This window comes from Schistocerca nitens, chromosome 2, assembly GCF_023898315.1.
Source record: "Schistocerca nitens isolate TAMUIC-IGC-003100 chromosome 2, iqSchNite1.1, whole genome shotgun sequence".
Classification (NCBI taxonomy): Eukaryota; Metazoa; Arthropoda; class Insecta; order Orthoptera; family Acrididae; genus Schistocerca; species Schistocerca nitens.
Window position 1 is genome coordinate 38,352,632 of NC_064615.1, and position 21,923 is coordinate 38,374,554.

The 21,923-nt window shown below is 44.9% G+C and overlaps 1 pseudogene; it reads left to right on the plus strand.

Moving 5' to 3' along the window:
• The first annotated feature begins 11,393 nt into the window (after positions 1-11,393).
• Positions 11,394-11,511, plus strand: LOC126238559 (5S ribosomal RNA; annotated as a pseudogene).
• The last annotated feature ends 10,412 nt before the right edge of the window (positions 11,512-21,923 follow it).

Sequence of the window (21,923 nt, forward strand, 5' to 3'; positions counted from 1 at the left end):
AGCTTCAACGTTATCGGAAACTGCAATGAGCTGTGTCGAAACTGCAAATGTCAAGGCGTAGGTGGGTAAAGCTGTGCTGCGTCAGGAAAATGGAAATCAGTTGCTCTGAATGAACCGGAGCTCTGCAACTCCTTTGAGCCCCAGCTCCGGCATTCCGCATCGAAAAACGTTGGGGCATAGTTGCTAATGTGCTCGTTAGTACTCCCTATTTACGGTGCGCTCTTCTCTTTTAAAATACTCTGATCTCCGAAAATAATCGGAACACATAAAGTAGCAAGAACTGACTTGGGCTAACCTCCCCAAGCCTCTTAGCATGTTAAATACTTCACAACTACTTACTGTAACCTCACGTCAATTGCAAGGACATTTGGAATGACAAGTAGCACAAAGGTCCAGAGTAACGTCTAACAGTAACAGGGAACATATCTAAGCAGATAAAGAACACTGCAGTGTAGGCTTCTGAGATGTAGCAGGTTTTTTACAAATTTCGCTATCGAAATATGACTACTTCCTCAAATGACATGTTGCTTGGAGTGGGAGCTAGTGCGTTTGTTTTGTAGTATGTTTTTTGTGTTGCGGGTCATCAGTTTTCGGACTGTTTTGACGCCATACCCCAGTAGCACTTCAAGCGAACTCTTTATGCTGGATGTATTCCAGTCTCTGTCTGTCCCTACAAATTTTACCCATTACATCTCCCTGTAGTACCAGGTAAGTTATTCCCATATGCCTTAACAAAAGTACTGTCCCTTTTCTGGCCAGTATTTTCATATATTCCTTTCCACGCCGATTCTGTGAAGAACCTCCATATTTATTATCTTATCAATATATCTCATATTCACCATTTTTCTATACCATCACATCTCAGACACTTTGATTCTCTTGTTTTCCGCTTTTCAAAAATGGTTCAAATGGCTCTGAGCACTATGGGACTTAACTACTGTGGTCATCAGTCCCCTAGAACTTAGAACTACTTAAACCTAACTAACCTAAGGACATCACACACATCCATGCCCGAGGCAGGATTCGAACCTGCAACCGTAGCAGTCGCGCGGTTCCGGACTTTCCGCTTTTCACACAACTGTTGATTCACTGTGTTCAAAACGTACGTTCTCAGAAATGTATTCCTCAAGATAAGGCTAGCAGACTTCTTTTGACCAGGAACTCCCTCTTAGCCCGTGCTAATGCGTTTCTTACATCACCCTTACTTAGTCCGTCATGCATATTTTTTTCCGACGTATCAGACTCCTTACTTCACGTTCGCAAGCTTATTCCTAAACTCACGTTTGCTACCCCTACCTACTTTCCTCTCCCTTTGGTCTATGGTGTCGTCCGCAGAACAAGGTCTCATGCAAAATTTGGTACCTTAGCGCGGGACCAGAGTTAAGACAGTCACTGTCAGACGCATCGAGGAATCGGAGACGTAGGCTTAGCCACGCCGCCATGTGTTTCCTTAAGCAGTCGCAGGCGGAAAGTTATTTACGTCCGAGCACAGTGCCGCACAGCCCCAGTCTCTGTGCAGTCAGCGACGACTTGTAATCGTCGCTTACGATGACAATATTGTCGCAGCACAGATCCGGCTGCGTGCCAATGAACAGTTATTCAGAAATTTATAGCAAGTTACAGACAATTGTACTCTGATGTTAGACCATCGTTCTGGAAAGAGCCAAGTGCTAAATGTTGTGTCAGCGGTAGTATCAAATACGTGTCATCTCTCAGGACAATAATTGTTTCCAAAGTTAAGTGATTGCCATGCTCAGGTTTTGATAAATTAATAATAATTTGTGTGTGTCTAGTATTACCTGCTCGACCTCCTCCTGAAGTAATCTAGACTTGCAACAATACACAACATATTCTGTGGTCATTTGACTATTCATTCCAATGCAGTATAAGTGAACTATCAAGATCAAGCTTACAGTTTCTGTCCTTCTACCTGTCATGAGATACATCCACCTGAAAGCTGCAGAGAAATCACGTTACAAGTATATATGCAGAGAGAGTGCGAAGTTTTATGAACGGCAGTATAAGGTTGTGTTTTTAGTATAATAACACACGTTTCAACATAGTCTCATTTTAGATAAAAGACAGTGTATAAAGTTTTTTCAGTGAGCCGATTACGTTTCTGGAGTAAGATTCTGGCACATCTGCAAAATGCCCATCGCCGGCCGGAGTGGCCGAGCGGTTCTAGGCGCTACAGTCTGGAACCGCGCGACCGCTACGGTCGCAGGTTCGAATCCTGCCTCGGGCATGGATGTGTGTGATATCCTTAGATTAGTTCGGTTTAAGTAGTTCTAAGTTCTAGGGGAATGATAACCTCAGAAGTTAAGTCCCATAGTGCTCAGAGCCATTTTGAAAACGCCCACTTACCGCTTCAATAACCTCTTTAGTGGATTAAAAATGTTTATCAATTGCAAATTTCTTTTGATGCTGGAATATGTGTAAGACAAATTTAGCGTATAGGTCTACATGTTACATCAATTAGTTCTTAAAACTTCTCGATTTTCCCATTGCTAAAGTTCCATAATAGAGAGGTATAGTATCTTAATGAAAGATGATATTTTTCTTCTTTTGCAATCCGAACCTCATTTTTCATTCAATCGGTCCAGAAGAATTTCTAATTATTGCTAGTGATTGTTTTACTGTTTGCTGGGTGATTAATAAGGAGTACATCAGGGGGAGCTGGGCTTGATCCCTTTTCTTTTTATTGTTTTGTGCACGGCCACCGACTCGAGAGACCAGTTTTGCCCTGTGTGACAATACGTTGCAGCTGTCGTAAGAATGCATATTTCACAATGCGTCAGTCTTTGGGGGCGATATGGAAGTTATATTATTCCTGCAGAATCAAGTTTACAAAGATCGCTAGTAATCGCAGAGTGTATTCTGACGCATCAGCACAAAATGTTGTATGTGTTAATTCTGCGGTATTTTGTTTATGACATGCTGGTGTTCCTTGCCACTTTTTGTTACAATCTGGCGCAATATCACTATGCGGCCTTCAGCGTTGTAAAAGCATGTAAATCTCATAATGATACAAGATCCGATGATGACAGCGTAGATATGTCGAAGCCGGTAATAATAATCAAAAGAATTACCAGCGATCTTAATTCTTCAAGAACAATATTGTAAGAATGTTTTGCTCTTCATTGGATCTCATTTATAAACTTCTGGAACATGTAATACACGGTGTTTCAAAAATGACCGGTATATTTGAAACGGCAATAAAAACTAAACGAGCAGCGATATAAATACACCGTTTGTTGCAATATGCTTGGGACAACAGTACATTTTCAGGCAGACAAACTTTCGAAATTACAGTAGTTACAATTTTCAACAACAGATGGCGCTGCGGTCTGGGAAACTCTATAGTACGATATTTTCCACATATCCACCATGCGTAGCAATAATATGGCGTAGTCTCTGAATAAAATTACCCGAAACCTTTGACAACGTGTCTGGCGGAATGGCTTCACATGCAGATGAGATGTACTGCTTCAGCTGTTCAATTGTTTCTGGATTCTGGCTGTACACCTGGTCTTTCAAGTGTCCCCACAGAAAGAAGTCACAGGGGTTCATGTCTGGCGAATAGGGAGGCCAATCCACGCCGCCTCCTGTATGTTTCGGATAGCCCAAAGCAATCACACGATCATCGAAATATTCATTCAGGAAATTAAAGACGTCGGCCGTGCGATGTGGTCGGGCACCATCTTGCATAAACCACGAGGTGTTCGCAGTGTCGTCTAAGGCAGTTTGTACCGCCACAAATTCACGAAGAATGTCCAGATAGCGTGATGCAGTAATCGTTTCGGATCTGAAAAATGGGCCAATGATTCCTTTGGAAGACATGGCGGCCCAGACCAGTACTTTTTGAGGATGCAGGGACGATGGGACTGCAACATGCGGCTTTTCGGTTCCCCATATGCGCCAGTTCTGTTTATTGACGAAGCCGTCCAGGTAAAAATAAGCTTCGTCAGTAAACCAAATGCTGCCCACATGCATATCGCCGTCATCAATCCTGTGCACTATATCATTAGCGAATGTCTCTCGTGCAGCAATGGTAGCGGCGCTGAGGGGTAGCCGCGTTTGAATTTTGTATGGATAGAGGTGTAAACTCTGGCGCATGAGACGATACGTGGACGTTGGCGTCATTTGGACCGCAGCTGCAACACGGCGAACGGAAACCCGAGGCCGCTGTTGGATCACCTGCTGCACTAGCTGCGCGTTACCCTCTGTGGTTGCCGTACGCGGTCGCCCTACCTTTCCAGCACGTTCATCCGTCACGTTCCCAGTCCGTTGAAATTTTTCAAACAGATCCTTTATTGTATCGCTTTTCGGTCGTTTGGTTACATTAAACCTCCGTTGAAAACTTCGTCTTGTTGCAACAACACTGTGTTCTAGGCGGTGGAATTCCAACACCAGAAAAATCCTCTGTTCTAAGGAATAAACCATGTTGTCTACAGCACACGTGCACGTTGTGAACAGCACACGCTTACGGCAGAAAGACGACGTACAGAATGGCGCACCCACAGACTGCGTTGTCTTCTATATCTTTCACATCACTTGCAGCGCCATCTGTTGTTGAAAATTGTAACTACTGTAATTTCGATAGTTTGTCCGCCTGAAAATGTACTGTTGTCCCAAGCATATTGCAACAAACGGTGTATTTCTATCGCTGCTCGTTTAGGTTTTATTGCCGTTTCAAATATACCGGTCATTTTTGAAACACCCTGTATAATTCCTTTACGTCTGAGTATGACAGTTGAATTTATATGGTAGTAATACGTCGATGATATGCTGGAGAAATATTCAAATTAAATTTTTTTCATCTTCGACACGATGGTATCCCCTTCATGACATTGGTCACTGAGTTACATTTCTGACAATTCTGATGGGATTTAAAAAGACTCCTGATTGCTGAGTTAGAACACTTCTGCAGATAACTCAGTTTCGAAAGGCGCTGGGACCTCACGTTATGTAAGCCCTGAAACAAGCCACTACAAAGACCTGTCGTAGGAAAAAAAAGGCTCGCATTTTCGCAACAGTAACAGTGTGAATTTTCAGTGCAAACTCGCGAAATTGCCGGTCAAAAAGAAAAGTATGCACGTCTAGTTCAACCTCTTTGTATTTCAAAGATCTTTAGCAAGATAAACGTCGCACAAAGGAGGAGAAGAAACAACTGGCGAGCGTTTGACGGGCACCAGCCGCGTTAAGTCGCTCCAACGGGTTTCTTACACCGCGGCGAGCCAGCGGTCAGCTGTTTGTCAGCTGCTTCTTGCTCCTCCTGGCGTACCCCGAGGGGCTGCGAGGAAAGCGCCGGAGCATTCGGTACGATGCTGAATTCGACCTTTCGCTATCCCTCGTCAGACTCGCTGTCTAAGTCGCTTGTTCCGCGGACACAGTTTGAACAGACTGAATTAAATAGCGGAAGATGTCGAGAATGAAACGAAACAACACTTTTCGTCAGAAAATTTAAGATCTCTACACTATACATTAGCACAGTTCTTAATGTGTTGCTAGAAACAAATTAAAATTGCAAAGAATTGTTGACAACTTAAAGAAAACGCGCTTGCAACGTGTTCCTTTAACGTGAAGATGGCCATTGGCTGGTCGACAACCGTTACGGCATTATGTAATACTGATGCGATTGTACCTTTGTGGTGTGCGTACTGTAAGACATTCAGTACACACACCATCAGATTATTTGACTTGTCGCTCTAACGAAGTAGGCGAGTGTCAACAATGTGTCTCGTGGTCTTATTGTGGCGTGTTTATCTTCTGCCGTTAGGTCAGACGATACAAATTCCACTTGCACGCTTAGAGTAGCAGATTGATGGTGACCAACTTTAAACAGAACTTGATTAATTTTCACACACATTTATTAAAATAAAAACAAGAATAAAAATTACTTAACTTGGTTCTGGATGCTATTTACAATTGACAATCTGAAGTTCCTTTGGTATTGGTACGTTAATCTTATTCTCACATATATCTCTGATACTTGACAAAAGTGTCTATACCTTTATCTTCATGGCTATGTACAGGAATATGATAATATTATTAGGCGCAGACTGAAACTTGACTATAGACTGGTACACTAATGGAGACTGGTACAGACTGGTGCAGACAAATGCAGACTGACTAATCGGAGGTCTGTACACTCGTTATAATACCTCGCGCGTTCATGTATCACTGCGCGAGTGTGATCCACGAGGAGAAAAGGTTCTACATTAGCAGCAATCTCATTGGCTGCGTTACATATTAATACGCGGATCGGCGGAAGCAGGATTTGGTCCGTCTCTATGACAGCGCCATCTCGTAGTGCGGAGACGGACGAGCGCTGCGCCTGCGCTGTTGTGCTTAGTGGGGCGCGCTCTAGTGGAAAAGTTGTGTACGCGCTGACTACGTGGAACTATGTACACAACAACAACAACAAAAAAAAACACTAAGGTGATGGGATACCTCCTAATATCGTGTCGGACCTCCTTTTGTCTGGGCCGGCCGTGGTAGCCGAGCGGTTCTAGGCACTTCAGTCTGGACACACGCGACCACTACGGTCGCAGGTTCGAATCCTGCCTCGGGCATGGATGTGTGTGATGTCCTTAGGTTAGTTAGGTTTAAGTAGTTCTAAGTCTAGGGGACTGATGACCTCAGATGTTAAGTCCCATAATCCTCAGAGCCATTTGAACCTTTTGTCTGGCGTAGTGCAGCAACTCGACGTGGGTTCGACTCAACAGGTCGTAGGAAGTTCCCTGTTCCCTGCACAAATATTGTGCCATGTACCTCGACAGCCGTCCATAATTGAGAAAGTGGTACGGTGCAGGATGTTGTGCACAATCTGGCCTTTCGATCATGTTCGATGAGATTCATGTCCGGCGATCTGGTAGCCAAAGCATTAGCTTGAATTGCCCAGAATGCTCTTGAAACCAATCACGAACAATTGTGGCCCGCCGGCCGCGGTGGTCTCGCGGTTCTAGGCGCGCAGTCCGGAACCGTGGGACTGCTACGGTCGCAGGTTCGAATCCTGCCTCGGGCATGGATGTGTGTGATGTCCTTAGGTTAGTTAGGTTTAAGTAGTTCTAAGTTCTAGGGGACTGATAACCACAGCAGTTGAGTCCCATAGTGCTCAGAGCCATTTGAACCATTTGAACCAATTGTGGCCCGGTGACGGGGAATATTGACATCCCTAAAAATTCCATCGTTGTTTGGGAACATAACGTCAATGAATGGCTGAATATTGTCTCCAAGTAACCTAACATACAGAGAATCCAGTCCATTCCAAGTAACGCAGCCCACACCATTATTGAGCCACCACGAGCTTGCACAGTGCCTTGTTGACAACTTGAATCCATGGATTTGTGGGATCTACGCCACACTCGAACCCTATCATCAGCACTCTTTTTTTTTTATTTTTTATTTTTTTTATTCATCAGTCTTCCGGCTGGTTTGATGCGGCCTGCCACGGATTTCTTTCCTGTGCCAACCTCTTCATCTCAGAGTACCATTTGCAACCTACGTCCTCAGTTATTTGCTGGATGTATTGCAGTCTCGGTCTTCCTCTACAGTTTTTGCCCTCTACAGCTCCCTCTTGTACCATGGAAGTCAGTCCCTGATGCCTGATGCCTTAACAGATGTCCTATCATCCCTTCTCCTATTGTGTTTTCCACAAATACCTTTCCTCTAAGATTCTGGGCTGAACCTCCTCATTCCTTACCTTATTAGTACACCTCATTTTCAACATTCGTCGGTGGCATCACATCTCAAATGCTTCGATTCTCTTCTGTTCCGGTTTTCCCACTACCATATAATGCTGTGTTCCAAACATATTCTCAGAGTTTTTTTCCTCAAATTAAGTCTTATATTTGATATTAGTAGACTTCTCTTGGCCAGGAAAAACCTATTCGTCAGTGCTAGTCGGCCTTTGATGTCCTCCTTGCTCCGTCCGTCATTGGTTATTTTACTGCCTAGGTAGCAGAATTCCTTAAGTTCATCGACTTCGTTACCATCAATCCTTATGTTAAGTTTCTCGCTGTTCTCATTTCTACTACTTCTCATTACCTTTGTCTTTCTTCGATTTACTCTCAAACCATATTCTGTACTCATTAGACGGTTCATTCCACTCAGCAGATTATGTAATTCTTCTTCACTTTCACTCAGGATAGCAATGTCATCAGCGAATCGTATCATTGATACCTTTTCACCTTGATTTTGAATTCCACTCCTGAACCTTTCTTTTATTTCCATCATTGCTTCTTCAATGTACAGACTGAACAGTAGGGGCGAAAAACTACATCCCTGTCTTACACCCTTTTTAATCCGAGCATTTCGTTGTTTGTCGTTCTTGGTTCTTGTACATATTTCATATTACCCGTCTCTCAATATAGCTTACTCCTGTTTGAACTGCGAACATCTTACACCATTTTACTTACTTCTGCTTTTTCCAGATCGACAAATCCTATGAACGTGTCTTGATTTTTCTTAAGCCTTGCTTCTATTATCAACCGCAACGTCAAAATTGCCTCTCTGGTGCCTTTGCGTTTCCTAAAGCCAAACTGATCGTCATCTAACACATCCTTAATTTACATTTCCATTCTTCTGTATATTATTCTTGTAGGCAGCTTGGATGCCTGAGCTGTTAAGCTGATTGTGGGATAATGCTCGCACTTGTCAGCTCTTGCACTCTTCGGAATTGTGTGGATGATATTTTTCCGAAAGTCGGCCGGTATCCCCTATCTCTTCTAAATCGACTCCTGTTTCTTCTTCTATCACATCAGACAAATCTTCCCCCTCATAGAGTCCTTCAATGAACTCTTTCCTCTGCACTTAACAATGGAATTCCGTTTGCACTATTAATGTTACCACCCTTGCTTTTAATTTCACCGAATATTGTTTTGACTTTCCAATATGCTGAGTCAGTCCTTCCGACTATCATTTCTTTTTCGATTTCTTCACATTTTTCATGCAGCCATTTCGTCTTACCTTCCGTGCACCCCCTATTTATTTCATTCCTCAGCGACTTGTATTTTTGTATTCCTGAATTTCCCTGAACATTTTTGTACTTCCTTTTCATCGATCAGCTGAAGTAATTCTCATGTTACCAATGGTTTCTTTACAGCTACCTTCTTTGTACCAATGTTTTTCTTTCCAGCTTCTGTGATTGCCCTTCTTAGAGATGTCCATTCCTGTTCAATTGTTATGTGTACTGGTCTATTATTTATTGCTGTATCTACAGCCTTAGAGAACTCCAAGCGTATCTCGTTATTCTTTCTTTCGTATCCCACTTCTTTGTGTATGGATTCTCCCTGATTAATCTCTTAAAATTCAGGCTGTAGTTTGCTCCCATTTTCGGCCATTCGCAGTACCAGCATAGTAAGGCCATGTTGCCTAACCGTATAAGACCAGACAGTCAATCTATCAACTGCTGCAGAGGCTACTGTCCGTTTTCAGGAATCACAGGTTAATCTGGAGCTCCAGAGATACACCTCCTACAGATAGCGATGCACGTACGGTACAGCTATCTATATAACCGAGGAACGCAAACCATCCTAAGCAGCCAAGGTATGTGGTTCACGGGGAAGGGTGAAAAGAAGAAGATACTACAGTTTGTAAAATCGTAATGATGTTTCTGATATTCGAAATACATTCGATACCCTGAAAGTAGGTATCTGAAGAGCTATAATTAGAATCTGTACTATCATCTCTTCAAGGTTACTGAGTACCTGTGTTGCGGTAAGTAGAGACCACGATTGAAAGCAATAGAGGACAGAATGAAAACAGGTGTCTCTCGCTGACATATTTTGATACTCAGTGTGTCCTACGTGATGTGTACATTCTAAGTATTTCATAAAAAGTTCAAGATGTCAAATGAGGTTTTAGATAAATGTTGGTACACAAAAGGAGTAGTAGATTTCTCGGCACTTCCTTTTTGTACGTTTTTTTTCCATCTCGAAATATTGAAGCAAGCGCGTGTTGATACTTTCGGTTGATTAATATAACTTTTAGATGAGAGCCGGTGGCCTTTAAAAACACAGGTACAGTGGTACAGCACTTCAGTGCAAATTACTGTGTAACTAGCTACGTGGGATACTAAATACCCTGCTTGAATATGCTAGTACAGTAGAATTTAACCCCTCATTTCTTTGTAAATATAACCTGACAGCTCTGAAACTTCACAATATTTTTCTGCTAATAACTTCATTGTACCTATTGGCAGATGATATCTCACTACACTTCTTTTTTAAGATCTAAACAAAGTACGTGGTTCCATTAAGAACATAATTGCTCAAATTTGGGGAAAGAAATAAAAGAAAGGGAGAAAGAGAGAAGCTTCCTAGCAGGCTAAAACTGTGTGCCGGAGCGGGAATGATTTTTTTTTCTATGTCGTCAGCACTCTTCTGAAATCTACTGAGAAGGCAGATTGGCTTTACTTCGTTATGTTGGTGCCTTTATGCAACTAATTCCTATATGGGTAAGGGTTTCTGAGAAGATATTTCCGATAAAAAATATCCAAATTACGAACGTCATGATTGAGGTGCAAACAATATTTTGAACAGTTTATATGCTGCAACTTCACTGATTCCCCAGGCATTGTTTCATGCGTGAATTTTAGAAGACGGATATAGGTGAAAACGTGATGGTATTGAAACAGTTTGATCATATTGTGCTCCGCAGTTGATACATGTTAATAGGAACGACCACAGCTGTACTGAGGTAATTTTACACTGTCCAGGCACATGTCCAAGTCAATGTCCAATAACCACTCACAGACGATAGGTAGCAGCACTGGCAGTGGAGGGTATATGAAGCGTATTGGGGGCCGCGGAAAACAGTGCAGTTATTGTCGTAATGAGGAAACGGAGCGATTTATCTGACGTCCAAAAGCGCTGTAATAATTTTCTTTATTGTCATGCCCATTATAATTGGTGGATTCGGTAATTAACTTGTACCACTAATAATTGGAGCACCAGATACAGCGTTACAACGAGTAAATAATATAAGTTTTTGACTATTACCACATCCCTCAAATATTGCCGCTCATATGATTCTCTCTATTCATTATATTTTCAGCCACTTTAATTTTATTCAATCAAATAACCTCTTTCTCTTTTAAACCTAATGTCATTAAAAGAGCAGAAAAAAGAAGAATTCAGACAAAAAATCTAAACAGAAAATGATAAGAAATCTATTCTCAAGATGTGATCCATATACTAATATCTTTATCATTAAACTGAACAAGAACATTCTTGGGGCTATTATTAATCCCATCGTTATTTTGACTCACACTATCATGACCACGGGCTTTTGCGCCAAGGGCGGAAACATATCTGAAACGACTGTTCGCGTGTCGCCGTGGTTAAAGTATACCGTGCGTGGCAACACGGCGCTATCCAAAATCAGCGCCGGGCAACGGCCTTGCCGCAGTGGATACACCGGTTCCCGTCAGATCACCGAAGTTAAGCGCTGTCGGGCGTGGCCGGCACTTGGATGGGTCACCATCCAGGCCGCCATGCGCTGTTGCCGTTTTTCGGGGTGCACTCAGCCTCGTGATGCCAATTGAGGAGCTACTCGACCGAATAGTAGCGGCTCCGGTCACAGAAAACCATCGTAACGACGGGGAGAGCGGTGTGCTGACCACACGCCCCTCCTATCCGCATCCTCAACTGAGGATGACACGGCGGTCGGATGGTCCCGATGGGCCACTTGTGGCCTGAAGACGGAGTGCAAAACCAGCGCCAAGGAAACTGTGTTGCACCACGGGCCATAGATGACAGGGGTGAACGACGGCTGCGGAAATGTGTACAGACTAATAGACGTGCAGCTGTTGAGGAACTGACCGATCGGATTAACCAAGGGGCTACCAACAGTGTCTCCTCAACGACTGTTCAACAAATTTTGCTGCGTATGGGCCTCCGCAACAGGTGCCTCGTTCAAGCATCCATTCTGATTGCTGTTCGTAGGCGTCGATGGTTGGAATTGGCACGCCAGTGCCGCAACTGTGTGTCCACTGAGTGGCGATAGGCGGTCTTTACAGATAATCAAGTTTTATGGTCCATCGGACAGATGGACGTTGGCGTGTGCGGCCGTGCAACAAACTTCGGAAGTGTCCAGCACGGAGGAGAGAGCGTTATGGTCTGGCGAATGTTTTCGTGGCAGGCTTTGGATGGTTTCGTCATCCGGAAGGTACAGTGGATTAACACAAGTGCGCATCTATCCTTGAGGTATCTACCAGCAGCTTGGTCAACGCAGCGTGTCACGCAGCCCGAGTTACCAGGCCACCAAGTCCTCTGACTTAAACCCAATCTACAATCTGTGGGACCACCTCCATTGGACTGTTCGCGCCAAGGACCCTCAACCGTGAAACCTAGCACACCTGGCTGCGGCACTGCAATGATACACCTCCACATATCCATCGCTACCTTCCACTAACTGCCGGCCTGGGTGGCCGAGCGGTTCTAGGCGCTACAGTCTGGAACCGCACGACCGCTACGGTCGCAGTTTGGAATCCTGCCTCGGGCATGGATGTGTGTGATGTCCTTAGGTTAGTTAGGTTTAAGTAGTTCTAAGTTCTAGGGGACTGATGACCTCAGATGTTAAGTCCCATAGTGCTCAGAGCCATTTTTGAGCCTTCCACTAACTTACTGACAAAATGTTGTTATTCAGATTTTTGAAAAATGGTTCAAATGGCTCTGAGCACTATGGGAGTCAACTGCTGAGGTCATAAGTCCCCTAGAACTTAGAACTACTTAAACCTAACTAACCTAAGGACAACACACACATCACATCCATGCCCGAGGCAGGATTCCAACCTACGACCGTAGCGGTCGCGCGGTTCCAAAAAAAATGGCTCTGAGCACTATGGGACTCAACTGCTGTGGGCATTAGTCCCCTAGAACTTAGAACTACTTCAACCTAACTAACCTAAGGACATCACACACATCCATGCCCGAGGCAGGATTCGAACCTGCGACCGTAGCAGTCGCACGGCTCCGGACTGCGCGCCTAGAACCGCGAGACCACCGCGGCCGCCGCGCGGTTCCAGACTGTAGCGCCAGAACCGCTCGGCCACCAGCGGCCAGCTCAGATTTTTGACACGTGGTCACATTAAAGTTACTGGACTGCGTATTATGGCACTATTACATTCAGTGTAGATAAGGTGCCACTGCCAAAAGTCTTCATAACAAATCCTCGCAGAATTCTTACGATATAATGACTCAAAAGATCAAATCATCTTTGAGTAAGGTTGGACGCACATGCTGAAACGTATCGAGAACACAAACTCTCCGCCATCCAGCTGGCACAAGGACTGCAAGCAGTGAGTGCAGGAAAAATGGCGTGCTGTGCGGACTAGAATGTCCAGGCTGTTTTGGGTTTCTGAAGGGAAATCATTATACAAACAAACACACTATTATCATTAGTTTCTAATACACATAGCATGGAACTATTTGGTCTAGGAATGTTGCAGGTAGCAGCGGACTGTCTGGCAGTTACTGTAAAATCGTTCTCCGCGTTATTTTTGTCGCAGTAATGTTTCGTGGTCGGCGGTGTTTCTCGAGCTACGCCCCTCTGATTATTCGTCATTTGGCCACTTGAAGTAGTCACTTACCAGACTGGCTTATAATAGTGTTTTTCGTGTTTCTTTGAATAAATATACAAATATGTAAAAAACGCTATAGAAGATTGGTGAATGGGGTATATTTTTACCTGATTGTTCAAGATTGCAGGTTCGCTAAACGTGCCTTGTTGACGCAAAATTGTACTGCCACAGTAAAAAGTGATTCAGTAATTAAATGTACTTTTAAAGTTTATGTGAGACAGTGCAAGATGTTATAACAAAGGACCAGAAGGTAAAAAAAGTAATTCAGAGTTTTTTTAAGGTTGAGCGAAACTGCTGGCCTTGGATATCCAAGGATTGTGTGGGGCGTCCGAGGACAAGACAGTTGCCGCAGCAGGCTGTGTGGATGTGCAGCCTAATGACGATAAACTCGAGCGGTGTTGCTAAGTGAAGGAGCCCAGTTTGGATTCCCGGCCGGGTCGGGTACTGGGTGTGGTGTTGTCCTTACTTTCGTACCGGCATAAGTGACATTATACTATTGAGATGTGTGTATGGGCAAGTCCCAAAAAACCAAAAAATGAAAAAAAGAAAAACCAAGTCGTGACTGCTAGCGGGTCGGATGACAGGTTTTTATCATTATCTTTTCCGTCCTTATCAGTAGTGGCCTTCTGCATCGCAGAGAGCTTCATTTCCAAGTGAGGTGGCGCAGTGGTGAAAGAGTGAGACTTAAATCGCTCACATAATGATCCAGAGTCAATTATTATAAGGTTACTGTCAATCTCTTCACGGAAACGCCAGGATGGTTCGTTCAAAGATACACATTTGGTTTTCTTCCCTACACTCGTCTGGAGCTCCGTTTCTAATAAGCTGAGACGCTAGCGAGATGATAAAATTCTAACTTTCCCCTTTTTCCTAGGCTCTCTGTCATACTGCCTGAGCAGTTTAATAGTACTTTCGTCCCTAGGTTATAGTTTCCCGTCGGCTGCTGTGGTTGCAAGCCACGGCCATGCTGCGCCTTTGACCTTGGCTTGTGTCGCCGTTTCTTCAGCCGGGGGCTGGAGAAAGACGCGCTGCGCCGCCAGCAAGACCGCAGGGCTAGCTCTGCGGTGCGGTGCGCCGCCTTTCTAGCCACCGCGTCTTCGACGCGTCAAGGCCGCGCTTTCGCCGCCGATCCGCCGCTTTCGATACGGTCCCACCACCGCCACCGCCCGGCTTCCCGAGTGGCACCAGCAAATTTCTTCCTGAGCCTCACGCTCTTCTCCAGCGTTAGCGGCGCGTCAGGAAAGCATTCCTCCTGCGTTGTCTTCTTGCAGAAGGGGCGGGGGGGTGAGGAGCAACTAATCAGCCCAGTCACTATGTCTGCTGGGATACTAGATCCTAGTGACGCGGTGGTAGCTAAGTTACATAAGCGTTGGCAGCAGAAGAGGGTATTTAATGTAGTAACTGAAGACACTGGACCTTCTCGCAGGAAAATTTAGGCGGTGACTAAGAGAGATCAAGGCGAAGGTTAATGTACACTCCTGGAAATTGAAATAAGAACACCGTGAATTCATTGTCCCAGGAAGGGGAAACTTTATTGACACATTCCTGGGGTCAGATACATCATATGATCACACTGACAGAACCACAGGCACATAGACACAGGCAACAGAGCATGCACAATGTCGGCACTAGTACAGTGTATATCCACCTTTCGCAGCAATGCAGGCTGCTATTCTCCCATGGAGACGATCGTAGAGATGCTGGATGTAGTCCTGTGGAACGGCTTGCCATGCCATTTCCACCTGGCGCCTCAGTTGGACCAGCGTTCGTGCTGGACGTGCAGACCGCGTGAGACGACGCTTCATCCAGTCCCAAACATGCTCAATGGGGGACAGATCCGGAGATCTTGCTGGCCAGGGTAGTTGACTTACACCTTCTAGAGCACGTTGGGTGGCACGGGATACATGCGGACGTGCATTGTCCTGTTGGAACAGCAAGTTCCCTTGCCGGTCTATGAATGGTAGAACGATGGGTTCGATGACGGTTTGGATGTACCGTGCACTATTCAGTGTCCCCTCGACGATCACCTGTGGTGTACGGCCAGTGTAGGAGATCGCTCCCCACACCATGATGCCGGGTGTTGGCCCTGTGTGCCTCGGTCGTATGCAGTCCTGATTGTGGCGCTCACCTGCACGGCGCCAAACACGCATACGACCATCATTGGCACCAAGGCAGAAGCGACTCTCATCGCTGAAGACGACACGTCCCTCCATTCACGCCTGTCGCGACACCACTGGAGGCGGGCTGCACGATGTTGGGGCGTGAGCGGAAGACGGCCTAACGGTGTGCGGGACCGTAGCCCAGCTTCATGGAGACGGTTGCGAATGGTCCTCGCCGATACCCCAGGAGCAACAGTGTCCCTAATTTGCTGGGAAGTGGCGGTGCGGTCCCCTACGGCACTGCGTAGGATCCTACGGTCTTGGCGTGCATCCGTGCGTCGCTGCGGTCCGGTCCCAGGTCCACGGGCACGTGCACCTTCCGCCGACCACTGGCGACAACATCGATGTACTGTGGAGACCTCACGCCCCACGTGTTGAGCAATTCGGCGGTACGTCCACCCGGCCTCCCGCATACCCACTATACGCCCTCGCTCAAAGTCCGTCAACTGCACATACGGTTCACGTCCACGCTGTCGCGGCATGCTACCAGTGTTAAAGACTGCGATGGAGCTCCGTATGCCACGGCAAACTGGCTGACACTGACGGCGGCGGTGCACAAATGCTGCGCAACTAGCGCCATTCGACGGCCAACACCGCGGTTCCTGGTGTGTCCGCTGTGCCGTGCGTGTGATCATTGCTTGTACAGCCCTCTCGCAGTGTCCGGAGCAAGTATGGTGGGTCTGTCACACCGGTGTCAATGTGTTCTTTTTTCCATTTCCAGGTGTGTATGTTCCCACATGTACCGGATTTCTGCATAAATTTAAACGTCAGCCTCCATAGCTGATGTTACAAGGGCGCACTAGTAGGACGCCCGTTCGAGTCTTGGACGTGGAGGTAAATTTCGAATCAGTATCTGCATATTTGTACTCATCTCAGATACAAGTAGCCACATCAAATTTCTTCCGTTAAGATGGCAGACGGTAAGAAACTAACGATATTAATAGAATTGTGCAAAACTTCCAATGATTCCCTACATTACTGCATAGTTCAAATGATGGGCGTGAAATACAGTCATTAAAAAAAGTTTTGCATCACTCCGGTTCTCAGAACTCCTGAAGATAGACATTGACTGTGGATATTGTATCACAGACGCAGTCCCTCTGACTGTTGAGAGATGTTACCTAACCCGCCCAAAGATGTAAATAACCATGCATGAGCAGCGCATATTAGACGGAGGAGGTCCGACAGCCCGTCAATTCCAGTGATTCCATCAGGAAGGAGGTACACAGTTCATGTTGTCTGTAGTTCAACCATGCCTAGACGGTCAATACCGCAGTTCGGTCGCGTTCGCGTTGTTACTTTGTGCCAGGAAGGGCTCTCAACAAGGGAAGCGTCCAGGCGTCTCGGAGTGAACCAAAGCGATGTTGTTTGGAAATGGAGAAGATACAGATAGGAACTGTCGATGACATGCCTGGTTCAGGACGCCCAAGGGCTACTACTGTAGTGGATGACCACTACCTACGGATTATGGATCGGAAGAACTGTGACAGCAACGCCACCATGTTGAATAATGCTTTTCGTGCAGCCAGAGGAAGTCGTGTTACGTCTCAAACTGTGCGCTATAGGCTGCATGATGCGCAACTTCACTCCCGACGTCCGTGTCGAGGTCCACCTTTGCAACCACGACACCATGAAGGGCGGTACAGATGGGCCCAACAACATGCCGAATGGACCGCTCAGGATTGGCATCACGTTCTCTTCACCGACGTGTGTCGCATATGCCTTCAACCAGACAATCGTCGGATACGTGTTCGGAGGCAACCCGGTCAGGCTGAACGCCTTACACACACTGTCCAGCAAGTGCAGAAAGGTGGAGGTTCCCTGCTGTTTTGCGGTGGTATTATGTGGGGGCGACGTACGCCGCTAGTGGTCATGGAAGGCGCCGTAGCGGCTGTATGATACGTGAATGCCATTCTCTGACCGACAGTGCAACCATATCGGCATTCGTCTTCATGGACGACAGTTCGCGCCCCCATCGTGCACACCTTGTGAATGACTTCCTTCAGGATAACGCCATCGCTCGACTTCACTGGTCAGCATGTTCTCCAGACATGAACCCTATGGAACATGCCTGGGATAGTTGAAAAGGGCTGTTTATGGACGATGTGACACACTAACCACTCTGAGGGGTCTACGCCGACTCGCAGTTGAGGAGTGGGACAATCTGGACCAACAGTGCCTTGATAAACTTGTGGATAGTGCGCCACGACGAATGCAGGCATGCATCAGTGTAAGAGGACGTGCTACTGGGTATTAGAGGTACCGGTGTGTACAGCAATTTGGACCACCACCTCTGAAGGGCTCGCTGTATGGTGGTACGACATGGAATGTGTGGTTTTCATGAGCAGTAAACAGGGTGGAAATGATGTTTATGTTGAACTCTATTCCAATTTTCTGTACAGGTTCCGGAACTCTCGGAACCGAGGTGATGCAAAACTTTTTTTGGTGTGTCTATTAGGAGTTACTTAGAGAAACAATGACGTTCCGAAAGTAATGCCGTGCGAGGTCGAAAAATTCAATGCATCCACGTCTCAGAGCTTCCGTGGCGTTGCACCAAATCACAGTAGCGGCCGTGGGCAGAATCCACGCATTGATCGTGATGCGCGTTGTGCGAGACACACTGCGCACCATACTGCTCGGCAGGTTTCATCGGAAATGTTTACTGGCGGACCCGGAGCAGTTCTGTTCTCTGATAAACTAGCAGTCGTTCTAAGCCCGTGTCTGTAGCTTCGCTTTGCCCCACAAGACATAAACTCATCACAAATCCGAAGTCAATAGCTGGCCAGTTCCGAGATCTGACCACTGTACTTGACTATGTTTACTGTTAATAGTTCAGAGCACGGGCTACAAGCAACACCTGCCGATAATCAGCACAACAACTAAACAAAAATACAGTCTAAGGACAGTAGGGAAAAAATCACACAAGAACTTCACTCTGAAATTGTTATCGAACGAAATATAATTTTGAGGTGTGCCAGTAACGTCTCTGCCTACCGATATCATCTACATCTACATCTTCGCAAGCCACGGGACGGTGTATTTAGATTAGATTAGATTTACTTTCATTCCAATTGATCCGTAGTGAGGAGGTCCTCCAGGATGTAGAATATGTCAGAAAAACAACAATACATGACAAATATTTACAACTAAAACAAATAAGCTTTTGTATCATTCCACAGGTCCCACGTGGAATGATCGTCATTTTTTAATGAACACTATATGAAGAGTCATTTTATAAATACTGATGCACTGAATTTAAAATAAAAAAGTTTATTTATTTATTTATAAGGTAATAAACGTGTAATACAACTACTATAATACTTATTTAGAATGAACACGTTACTGCACTGAAATGGTGCAGAAGTTAGATTGTACTACACCGACACACACACACAATATATATATATATATATATATATATATATATATATATATATATATATATATATATATATATATAACTTGCCAGCAGCCATAAAAAGCTTAACCACCAATGAAATTCAGTTTAAGAGAAGCCTAAAGGATTTATTGGTGGCCAACTCCTTCTACTCCATTGATGACTTTCTCAGTAAAACCAACTGATATATATATATATCTCAGTTGGTTTTACTGAGAAATGTGATTACATTTTCACGCAATTTTGGTGCATAAAATGGTTCAAATGGCTCTGAGCACTATGGGACTTGAGATCTGAGGTCATAAGTCCCCTAGAACTTAGAACTACTTAAACCTAACTAACCTAAGGACAACACACACATCCATGCCCGAGGCAGGATTCGAACCTGCGACCGTAGCGGTCGCGCGGTTCCAGTCTGTAGCGCCAGAACCGATCGGCCACCAGCGGCCGGCAATTAAGTTAATTTAACAACATACTTAAGTTAATATAACAACTTTTTATTTTTTGTGTTTTTTATTTATTTATTTTTTTATTTTTTATTTTTTAAATATTTTTTTTGTTTTTTGTTTTTGTTCTTAATTTATATCTAAAAATTCCTCTATGGAGTAGAAGGAGTTGTCATTCAGAAATTCTTTTAATTTCTTCTTAAATACTTGTTGGTTATCTGTCAGACTTTTGATACTATTTGGTAAGTGACCAAAGACTTTAGTGCCAGTATAATTCACCCCTTTCTGTGCCAAAGTTAGATTTAATCTTGAATAGTGAAGATCATCCTTTCTCCTAGTATTGTAGTTATGCACACTGCATCAAGGGATCACAAATTTAGCATTGGAGGGCAGCGTGGAGGGTAAAAATCGTAGAGGGAGACCAAGAGATGGATACATTAAACAGATTCAGAAGGCTGTAGGCTGCAGTAGGTACTGGGAGATGAAGAAGCTTGTACAGGATAGAGTAGCATGGAGAGCTGCATCAAACCAGTCTCAGGACTGAAGACCACAACAACAACAACATGTCTGACACAATTCGCATTGCAAATAGAGATTTGTTAAGACGCTTCAGCAGGTCTGTGGTGTGCTCCTCCCAGTTGAATTTATTATCAAGCTGTAATCCCAAGAATTTAACACTGTCCACTTCTTCTATCTGCTTGTCATCGTATGTTAGGCATATACAGGCGAAGGGTATCCTGTACCACTACTAGACATCTCCTTTTCTCTTCCACTCTCAAATAGTTTGGGGCAAAAACGACTGTCTGTATGCCCCCGTATGAGCCCTAATTTCTCTTCTGTTATCTTCGTGGTCCTAACGCGCGTTGCTATGTTGGCGGTTGTAGAATCGTTTGGCAGTCAGCTTCAAACGCTGGTTCCCTCAATTTTCTGAGTAGTGTTCCTCGAAAAGAACGTCGCCTTCCCTCCAGGGATTCCAATTAGAGTTCCCACAGCATCTCCGTAACACTTACGTCTTGTTCGAACCTACCGTTGGCAAATCTAGCAGTCCTGCTCTGAATTGATTCGATGTCTTCCTTCAATCAGACCTGGACCGGATCCCAAACACTAGAGCAGTATTCAAGAATAGGTCGTACGAGCGTCCTATATGCGGTCTTCTCTACAGGTGCAACCACTCTTTCTTAAAATTCTCCCAATAAATGGAAGTCGGCCATTCGGCTTCCCTAACGCAGTTCTCACACGCTCGTTCCATCTCATGTCGCTTTCCGACGTCACGCCTGGATATTTAAAAGACTTGACTTTGTCCAGCAAGAAACTACTAATACAGGGTGATTCAAAAAGAGTACCACAACTTTAAAAATGTGTATTTAATGAAAGAAACAATATAACCTTCTGTTATACATCATTACAAAGAGTATTTAAAAAGGTTTTTTTTCACTCAAAAACAAGTTCAGAGATGTTCAATATGGCCCCCTCCAGACACACGAGCAATATCAACCCGATACTCCAACTCGTTCCACTCTCTCTGTAGCATATCAGGCGTAACAGTTTGGATAGCTGCTGTTATTTCTCGTTTCAAATCATCAATGGTGGCTGCGAGAGGTGGCCGAAACACCATATCCTTAACATACCCCTATAAGAATAAATCGCAGGGGGTAAGATCAGGGCTTCTTGGAGGCCAGTGATGAAGTGCTCTGTCACGGGCTGCCTGGCGGCCGATCCATCGCCTCGGGTAGTTGACGTTCAGGTAGTTACGGACAGATAAGTGCCAATGTGGTGGCGCTCTATCCTGCTGAAATATGAATTGTTGTGCTTCTTGTTCGAGCTGAGGGAACAGCCAATTCTCTAACATCTCCAGTCACCTTAGGCGAGTCACGTTCATACCGAGTTGTTTCCCGCGGATTCTCAGTGCCCCATATACAGACATTGTGACGGTTGACTTTCCCGTTAGTGTGGAAAGTTGCTTCATCACTAAACACAATCTTTGAAACGAAAGATTCATCTGTTTCCATTTGAGCAAGGATAAAATCACAGAAATCGATTCTTTTAATCTTATCAGCTGCAGACAGTGCTTGAACCAATTTCAGACGATAAGGTTTCATAACTAACCTTTTTCGTAGGACTCTCCATACAGTCGATTGTGGAATTTGCAGCTCTCTGCTAGCTCTGCGAGTCGATTTTCCTGGGCTGCGAACAAACGCTTGCTGGATGCGTGCTACATTTTCATCACTCGTTCTCGGCCGTCCAGAATTTTTCCCTTTGCACAAACACCCATTCTCTGTAAACTGTTTATACCAACGTTTAATACACCACCTACCAGGAGGTTTAACACCATACTT